The following is a 10,120-nucleotide window of genomic DNA, read 5'->3' as shown; positions in this document are numbered from 1 at the left end:
TCCAGATCAGACTGGGTTAGAGTGAAACCTTACCTCAACAACAACAAACAAAAAATCAAAAGGTTAATTAGCTTCCCTCTGTGAAATGGGTGCTGGATTTCATTTGTGCATGTTCTGAGAGTTCTTCAAGGCCTTCTGTGGGAGAACAGAGGGCCAGATCCCTTGGGCCCCACTGTGGGAGAGCTCTTCCCAGTGCAGTCACCTCAGGACTGCCTGCTTCTTCCCTCCCTGCTCCATGCAAACCACAAAAGAGTCATGGTGTGCGGCTAACAGAAAGCAACTCTGCATGCCTACATCGCCACCATGGCCCTGCTCCAGGTCTTTCAATATTTTGTCCACTCCGGAGGATCTGTTTGATTTTCCAAAAATCCTGGGAAGTCCTTTCCTATGAACACTCTTGGCCCTCCTTCACTAAGTAGCCTTTATCCCCAGTAAATCTGCAAAATGTAAACATGATGGTTTCCATGGTGTGGTCCATTGGACTGAGGTTGTTGATGGGGTCTATTGAAATCCTAGCCAGAAGGGGCAGCGAGGACACTTGGCAAGCTGGGCTCAGGGCAGTTAAGAAACACTATTAAGAATCTATTTTGCGGGCTGGAGAGATGGCTTAGCGGTTAAGCGCTTGCCTGTGAAGCCTAAGGACCCCGGTTCGAGGCTCGGTTTCCCAGGTCCCACGTTAGCCAGATGCACAAGGGGGTGCACGCGTCTGGAGTTCGTTTGCAGAGGCTGGAAGCCCTGGCACACTCATTCTCTCTCTCTCCCTCTATCTGTCTTTCTCTCTGTGTCTGTCGCTCTCAAATAAATAAATAAATAATTAAAAAAAAAAAGAATCTATTTTGCAAGCCAGGCGTGGTGGCGCACGCCTTTAATCCTAGCACTCGATAGGCAGAGGTAGGAGGATTGCCGTGAGTTCGAGGCCACTCTGAGAATAGAGTGAATTCCAGGTCAGTCTGAGCTAAAGTGAGACCCTACCTCAAAAAGCAAAAAACAAACAAACAAACAAACAGACCCACAAAGCAACAACAACAGCAAAAGTGGTGACGTGCAGCCATAATCCTCGCTGAACAGGAACAGCATCAATTTGAGGCTAGCCTGGGCTACACAGTGAGCCCCTGTCTCAAAAAGCAAAGATCAGGAATTCCTTGCACGGGTCAGTGTGTGGGCGGGTGGTCTGGAGTGTGCAGGCTGGACCCATTCCTGGACTCCCCACCGCCCAGGTCTGAATTCCTTGTGAGATGGGAACTGGACTTGAGAGGAACAACCCAGTGCACTCCACTTTGGTCCCCGCCGAAACCACAGAGGAATTGGGGAAATGAGCAAGAAGGCTGCTCTCTTAGTTAAGCTGATATCAGCACAAGGGTGATGGAGAAAAATACTGAGGACACGCAACACCTACCAAACAGAGATCTAGATGCTCCCAGGTGCCCATCACTGAAGTAGACTTAAAATGCTTCCAGCAAGGCTCAGGGAATTTTACAGAAGAGGGAGCAGACAGATCGTTAGAGCCACAAGTTGGGACGTTTTGCACACAGACATTCCCTCTTCCTCATAACTGACTGCTGCCCCCATAATGCATGACCCATAATCCCCATGGGGTTGACCTGCATCCCCAACAAGGAAGGCCTCTTCCAAAAAGGGGCAGGGAGGAGGGAAAGGATGGTACCAACATGTGATATTTACATATAAAATATGTCCAAATCTAATAATAATAAAAAAGATCAGGGCTGGAGAGGTGGCTTAGCGGTTAAGCGCTTGCCTGTGAAGCCTAAGGACCCCAGTTCGAGGCTCGATTCCCCAGGACCCACGTTAGCCAGATGCACAAGGGGGCGCACATGTCTGGAGTTCGTTTGCAGTGGCTGGAGGCCCTGGCGCACCCATCTCTCTCTCTCTCTCTCTGTCACTCTCAAATAAATAAATAAATAAATAAATATTTTAAAAAAGATCAGAGAGACAGCGAGAAAATCTCTCCCTCTGTGTGTGTGTGTGTGTCTCAGCATGTGTATGTACGGTGTGTGTGTGCACACATGTGATTGTGTGTATGAGTGGACGTGCACATGCCACTGTGGGTATGTGGAGAACAACTTTGGGTGCTGGTCCTCATCTTCCACCTTGTCTGCATGTACCAGGCAAGCTGGCCTGGGAGCTGGCAGGAGCTTCTTTCTCTGCCTCCCTTCTTGCCCCAGGTGTACTGGGAGCACTTGGACTGTAAGTGCTCACCCCAGTGTTAGGCTTTCAAAAATTATTTTATTATTATTATTTTAATTAGAGAGAGAGACACAATGGGTGTGGCAGGGTTTCTAGCCATGGCAAAGGAACTCCAGATGCATGCACCACCATGTGCATCTGGCTTACGCGGGTTCTGGGGTGAGCTAAGCCATCTCTCCATCCCAGTTTTAGGCTTTTATGTGGGTCGTGGGATCTGGACTCAGGTTCTCAAGCTTGCGCAGCAAGTGTTTCATCCATCGAGCCATCTCCCAAGCCTTGAAAGAATGTCTTTGGAAAAGAAGTCCTGGGCCAGGTAGAAGAGGCACCCTCCCTCTGGGGTGCCATCATGCCAATTAAGGACTAGGCAGAGCTAAGTGTAAGGTAGCAGGAGTCCAGAGAGATGCTGAGCAAGGCTGTGTCCAGTGATGGGATCCCTCAGAGGACGCCAGGAGCTCAGAACCCCATTCTCAGTCTGAGCAGTGTGTTCAGGCTTGTGACTGCGCTTTCCATCTCAGCTCTATCTTGATCTCCCAGGGCTGGGCTGTGGGGCTCAGAGAAAGGATCCAGGCTTCAGAAGGTCTTTGGTATCCTTGGCCAACTTCCCCGAAGGCCTGCAAATGTCACTCACTTTACAAAAGCACACAGGGCTGCAAGGTATGACTTGTTCAGTCACACAGCCAGTACTGTGATACTTGGATTGGAAGGCAGGTGTGTGTGACTCCCCTGTCCCTCTGAGTGACACCATGCAGCCTCTTCAGCTGTTTGGAGCCATTGCCACCAAAGAAGATGATGAGGTGGGGGCCAAGAACAGGTGGGCAGGGAAGAGGTCATGTGGCAGGAGCATCCTTGAGGAGCCTCTGTGCTGTGCAAACACAGGGGAGACCTGAGGGCGGAGAAAGGGTGGAGTTCAGCCTGTCTGAAGCCAGAGCCCCACTCTGTGGGCAGCTTTGGGTAACTAGCAGGACACACTTGTGAGAAGCTCAAGCAGAGCCAATGCTAGGACTAGCTGTGAGAGATGCCAGCAGCTGACCACCTTCTCCTGCCCAAGGAGCCTCTGGGATGGGGGTTGTTGCCCCTCTCCCTGCCTTCCTCTTCTGCCCAGCACCAGGTTGTCCTTTGTTGGTCTCACAGGCAAAAGGAATTCTGTGGTGGTCTGATGCAGGTGCCCCCCCAAAACTCAATTGTTCTGAATGCTAGGTTCCCAGCTGATGGAGATTTGGGAATTAATGCCTCCTGGAGGGAGTGTATTGTTAGGGGCAGGCTTATGGGTGTTACAGCCAGTTTCCCTGAGCCAGTGTTTGGCACACTCTCCTGTTGTATGGTCTACCTTATGTTGGCCAGGGGGTGATGTCCACCCTCTGCTCATGTCATCATTTTCCCTGCCATCGTGGAGCTTCCCCTCGAGCCTGTAAGCCAAAATAAACCTCTTTTTGCCCACAAGCTGCTCTTGGTTGGGTGATTTCTACCAGCAATGCAGACCCACCTACAACAGTTTCCAAAACTCAGTGGAGGGCATCAGAGACAATTCTTCCCTGGTCTTTCGTCTGTGTGGGGAGCTAGGATCTTGCTGCATATACTACGTGCCCAAAGCTGGCCTGTAACTCACTATGTAGCAGCCCGGGCTGGTCTTGAACTCCTGATCTTTCTACCTCTGCAGCTCAAGTTCTGGGATTGCAGGTGTACAATTCTATACCCAGCTTTCACCCCAGGCTCCCCCTTTGACCTGTTCATGAACTTTTAGGGCTTCTATAACATAGTACCACAAGTGGGGTGGTCTAAAACAACAGAACTTGATTGTTCCCCACTGCTGGGGGCCAGAGGCCAAAATCACCAGCACCCACAGGGCTTTGTTTCTTCTGCAGCCTGTAGGGGGACGGGAAGCACTCCTCGTCCTTCCCAGGCTTCTAGTGGCCTACAGTCCTTGAGCCATTTACACGATGTCTCCTCTATGTCTGTGTTCCCCCTCTTCTTGGGGGAGCACCAGTCACACTGGGTGATTGGCCCACTTTACCACCTGACCACACCTTAGCCAACTGCACCTGCAAGGGCCCTATTTTCTAAAATTTTTTTTGTTCATTTTTATTTATTTATTTGAGAGTGACAGGTAGAGAAAGAGGCAGATAGAGAGAAAGAATGGGCACGCCAAGGCTTCCAGCCACTGCAAACAAACCCCAGATACGTGCGCCCTCTTGTGCATCTGGCTAATGTGGGTCCTGGAGAATCGAGCCTCAAACCGGGGTCCTTTGGCTTCACAGGCAAGCGCTTAACCACTAAGCCATCTCTCCAGCCCAAGGGCCCTATTTTCAAACGAGGTTGCCATCTGATGTGTTGGGGGTGAAACTTCCACATATGATTTAGGGGACATAGTTCAACCCAACATGAGACCTTACCCTCAATGCCTCTGGACTTTTATGCCCACTCCCTAGGTCCCTGGCAATGGCAGACCAGGCTGAGCTGGAACTGTGAGGGCTCCTGCCATTAGAACCCCCTCCCCATGGCCATTGTGGGGTCTGGGGGGTGACCGCACACTGTAATGTGTACGTACAGTTTAGGCCACAGGGCTGTGCTACCAACCTCCAAAATGTCCTCTAGCCTTGGCTGAGATGTGGCAGAGGCTTCAGAAGGAGGCTGGCGTAGTCCTTTCCTTCCCAGGGCAGAGTTCTGCTCAGGACTGCTCCAAAAGGCTAGTGGGCCAGGCGGGAGCGGGATTCTGGCCTGAGCTTCCTGACCAGCAGTCTCTGGCTGGCTGCTCCTCAGTGAAGCGGGGAAGGAAGGAGAGCATAGCTCTTCCAGCTTGAGCCTGTTTCTAGCAGGAGGACCCAGACTGCCCCTGGGTCCCCTCAGGACCGCCTCAGCGTCATTGACTCATTGATTCCTGTTAAAAATTATTTATTTATTTGCAAGCAGAGAGAGAGAGATCGAAGAGAGCCAGATAGAGAATGGGTATGCCAGCGCCTCCAGCTACTGCAAACAAACTCCAGCCCCTACTAAGCCATCATCTCTCCAGGCCCTCACTCACTTCTTTTTTTATTTTTAAATATATATATTATTTATTTATATTAGAGAGAGAGGCAAAGAAAGAGTGGGGAGGGAGGGAGAGAGAGAACAGGTGCACCAGGACCTCCAGCCACTGCAAATGATCTCCAGATGCATGCACCACCTTGTGCATCTGGCATACATGGGTACTGGGGAATTGAACCTGGGTCCTTAGGCTTTGCAGGCAAGTGCCTTAACTGCTAAGCCATGTCTCCAGCCCTCACTCACTTCTTTACTCCATGAACATGTACTTCAGACACCGGGCTGAGGGGAGGTGCCAATAACCAACTGGTAAGACACTGTGGGAGAAGCATGCAGAGGAGGGAGGGTCCAGCTGCAGCTTGGGAGGCAGGGAGCTGTCCCTTGGGATGCATCCCCATGACAGACAAGCAGGGAGTTGTCCCTTGGGATGGTACCCCTAGGATGTTGGGTTTTTATCCCCATTGTAGTCAGTTGAGATGAACCTCCCAACAGACACAGTTTAGGGAAGAAAGGGACTTATTTCAAGCTTACAGAGCCAGGGGAAGTCCCACGTTGGCAAAAGAAGCTGGCTCCTATTCATAAACCCAAACAGAGAGCAAAAAGCCACCACAAACAGCAAGCACTCACGGGGCAGCAAAACAGCAGAGACCCAGGCAGAACTCAGATTTCTCTGCATACTTTTGGGCTGGGATTCAGATTGCCTCTAAACACACCTTGGGGCTGGACCCCAGGATTTTTCCCCAGGGACACCTCTTCTAGCCAGGTTGCTGGAAGTACAAGATTTTTTGTTGTTGTTTTTTTGTTTTTTTGAGGTAGGGTCTCACTGTAGCCCAGGCTTACCTAGAATTCACTATGTAGTCTCAGGGTGGCCTCGAACTCACAGCAATCCTCCTACCTTTGCCTCCTGAATGCTGGCATTAAAGGGGTGTGCCACCACACCCGGCCCAAGTTACAAGCTTTTTATTTATTGATTTATTTTACTTTTTTTGTTCAGTTTTATTTATTTATTTGAGAGCGACAGACAGAGAGACAAAGAGGCACATAGAGAGAGAATGGGCACACCAGGGCCTCCAGCCACTGCAAACGAACTCCAGACATGTGCCCCCCTTGTGCATCTGGCTAATGTGGGTCCTGGGGAAATTGAGCCTTGAACCAAGGTCCTTAGGCTTCACAGGCGAGTGCTTAACTGCTAAATCATCTCTCCAGCCCGTTACAAGCTTTTAATAAAACACCTGAGTCTATAGGGGGACATGCATTCAAACTATCACACCCCCTCCTCAAGTTCTAAGGGCCGCTATGGAGCAGCAAAGAGCTTCTGAGTATTGCAGTGACAACAGCAGACTGTTTACTGCATACCAAGCACTTGGTGAGGGACACTTCCTGTGCCCTCTCACCCATCCTGCTGTGACTTGGGTTGGCAGAGGCTAAAGCGGAGGTTGGACAATGGCATTTTCATAAGGGATGCTTTGCTCTTAGGGGCAGTGGAGCAGAGGTAGGGGGCTTATCTAGAATGAAATCCTCAGCCATAGACCCTAGAGGGGTCTTTAGTCTTGGGTCAAGATCAAGGGTCACACATGCTGACCTGGGACCTTTGTGAAGGGTGGGTTCTCCAAATCCTTGGACAATTCAGGGTGGATCATGGTGCTCTCAGGAGTGAAGCAACAGGGCAGCCATCCCCAGGGTGAAGAGGGCACACACTGGCATCTCTCACCAGCACTCCCTGGCAGTCAGCTGGGAGACTTGAGGAGCATGGGTATTGCTCACCACTCGGTCTCACCTGGGTAGTCCATAGGGAATGGTGTCACAGGCTTGCTGCTCTCCAAACTTGTCTCTTCATTCTGGGTGCACGGCCAGACTACATTCACTGCTTCCTTACAGGTAGATATGGCCACGTGACCAAGCTCTGGCCAAGGAAATGTGACCCTTTTCCTTGGCCTGCTACAAACCATGAAACCATCCCCGCAGAAATGGTCTTCATGCTCTTCCCTTTGGTGGTTGTTCTTATCCAAGGAGATTTCGGGAGCCAGGTGTCCCCCCCCACTGGGCCCCACACCACGTGCATGAGTGGTAAAGTGACTGCATTTGTGCCACTTTTAAAAATATTTTTATTTGGGCTGGAGAGATGGCTTAGCGGTTAAGCGCTTGCCTGTGAAGCCTAAGGACCCCGGTTCGAGGCTCGGTTCCCCAGTCCCACGTTAGCCAGATGCACAAGGGGGCGCACGCATCTGGAGTTTGTGTGCAGAGGCTGGAAGCCCTGGCACGCCCATTCTCTCTCTCTCCCTCTATCTGTCTTTCTCTCTGTGTCTGTCACTCTCAAATAAATAAATAAAAAATTTAAAAAAAATTTATTATTTATTATTTATTAGAGAGAAAGAAGCAGGTAGAGAGAATGAATGTGCCAGGGCCTCCAGCCATTGCAAATGAATTCCAGACACATATGCCACCTTGTGTGCATCTGGCTTATGTGGGTCCTGGAGAAGAGAAACCTGAGTCCTTAGCCTTTGCAGGCAAGTGACTTAAGTGCTAAGCCATCTCTCTAGCACCCCCCCTTTCAAAAAACATTTTATTTGTCTATTTATTTATTTGAGACAGAGAGAAGGAGAGAGAGAGAGAGTGAGAATGGGCATGCCAAGTCCTCCAGCTACTGCAAACCAACTCCAGATGCATGTGCCACCTTGTGCATCTGGGTTTAGTGGGACCTGGAGAATTGAATGTGGGTCCTTAGGCTTCATAGGCATACGCCTCAATCACTCAGCCTTCTCTCCAGCCCCCCCAACCTTTTTCTGAGGTAGGGTCTCTAACCCAGGCTGACCTGGAATTTACTATGTAGTCTCAGGGTGGCCTTGAACTCACAGCGATCCTCTTACCTCTTGCCTCCTGAGTGGTGGGATTAAAGGCATGTGTCACCATGCCCAGCATGGTACCACTATTTTTTATGGGCTTGCTGCAGCATTGACCTTCCCTGTATAGACAGACTGAAGGGTCTAGGCCGCAGGGTTCCTTTACGTTCACCTCTAGCAGCTGTCTCTTCTGTGCTTTGGGCTCACAGCCTATAACAGCCATAGAACTTGCACTCATGAGACACAGGCCAAGCTATTGTCTTTTGTGATCAGCTTCTGGTGATCTGATGCGCCCTGTGGGAAGTCAGGTCCTAGAAAAGTGGTTTGTCTACTCTGGAGGTGGCCGAGCTAGTTCCTGTTGGGACTGACTCCAGCTAGGACTGGCTTTCCCTAGTCAGTGCAAGGCCAGAGTGTACTGGGTTGGGGTTAGCCCTGTTGTGATCTTGTGTCTCCAAAGCATAGAAGATGCCACTGTAGGGGAGGTGGCTCAGAGAACAAGGGACATAAGCATGTTTCCTTCTTTCTTCTTAAATTTTCATTTACTTATGAGAGAGAGAGAGAGAGAGAAATGGAGAATATGGGTTCATGAGGGCCTCTCGCCACTGAAAATGAACTCCGGACACATGTGTCACTTTGTGTGGCTCTATGTGGGTACTGGGGAATCACACCCAGGCCAGCAGGCTTCGTAAGCAAATGCCTTTAACTATGGAGCCATCTCCCCACAGCCTCTTTCTTCTTTTAAATAATTTTATTTATTTATTTATTCGAAAGAGAGAAAGAGGCAGAGAGAGAGAGAGAAGAGAGAGAGAGAGAGAATGTGTGTGCCAGGGCCACCAGCCACTGCAAACGAACTCCAGATGCATGCACCCCCTTGTGCATCTGGCTTACATGGGTCCTGGAGAGTCAAACTGGGGTCCTTTGGCTTTGCAGGCAAACGCCTTAACTGCTAAGCCATCCTCCAGCCCTTCTTCCTCTTTTTTAAAATGTTATGTTGTTATTAAAACAGGGTCTTGCCAGGTGTGGTGGCACACGCCTTTAATCCTAGCACTCAGGAGGTAGTGGTAGTTGGATCACTGTGAGTTCAAGGCCACCCTGAGACTACACAGTTAATTCCAGGTCAGCCTGGGTTAGAGTGAGACCCTACCTTGAATTCCCCCCTCCCAAAAAAAACAGGGTCTTATTCTAGCTCAGGTTTACTTGGACCTCACTCACTCTGTAGCATCAGGTTAGGCTCAAACTCACAGCTGTTCTCTTACCTCAGCCTCATGAGTGCTGGGATTAAATACATGCACCACCATTCCCAGCCATAAACCAGTTTGTTTCTTTTTTCTTTTTTTAAAAAATATTTATTTATTTGTTTATTTATTTGTAGGGAGCCAATGCAAATGCCATTACAAGATGGCGCTGGCTTCCTGCCAGTCTTGAGGTAAACATTTCCTTATTTAGGCAACGCCTTGGCGTCAACCTCGCTTGAGGTTGTGCATGCGCTTGACACACCTTGTCCCGAGCCTATCCCGTGGCTCCTGTGGGTGGGTGAGCCTATGGCAGCCAACCAGCAGGCGCCCCGTAGTATTCTGCCCTATAAAAGCAGCTGTAATCCTACCCTCCTCGCCCCTCGCCATCAACTTTCTGTTAACCAAGAGGCTCTCCAATAAAGTGTGATCGAGAAGGATCTTCGTCTGGTGGTCATGCTTCTCCTGCGGGTCAGGGGGTTCGCCGCATTTATTTAAGAAAGAGAGAGAAAGAGGCAGATAGAGAGACAGAGAGAATGGGCATTCTGGGGCCTCTAGCCACTGCAAACGAACTCTAGATGCATGTGCCACTATGTGCATCTGGCTTTACTTGGGTACTGGGGAATCCAACCTGTATCCTTAGGCTTTGACGGCAAGTGCTTTAACTGCTAAGCCATCTCTCCAGCCCATAAACAAGTTTCTTGACTGCTCCCGACAGTGGCAGCACATGTTCCTGAGCCTTGAAGGAGGGGTGACATAGATGCCCTATTTAGGACTGAGCACACAGCAGTCACTTATTCTCAGCACTGTGACCAGTTATGAGTC

This window comes from Jaculus jaculus, chromosome 9 (genome assembly GCF_020740685.1).
Source record: "Jaculus jaculus isolate mJacJac1 chromosome 9, mJacJac1.mat.Y.cur, whole genome shotgun sequence".
Taxonomy (NCBI): domain Eukaryota; kingdom Metazoa; phylum Chordata; class Mammalia; order Rodentia; family Dipodidae; genus Jaculus; species Jaculus jaculus.
This window is presented reverse-complemented; position numbering follows the sequence as displayed.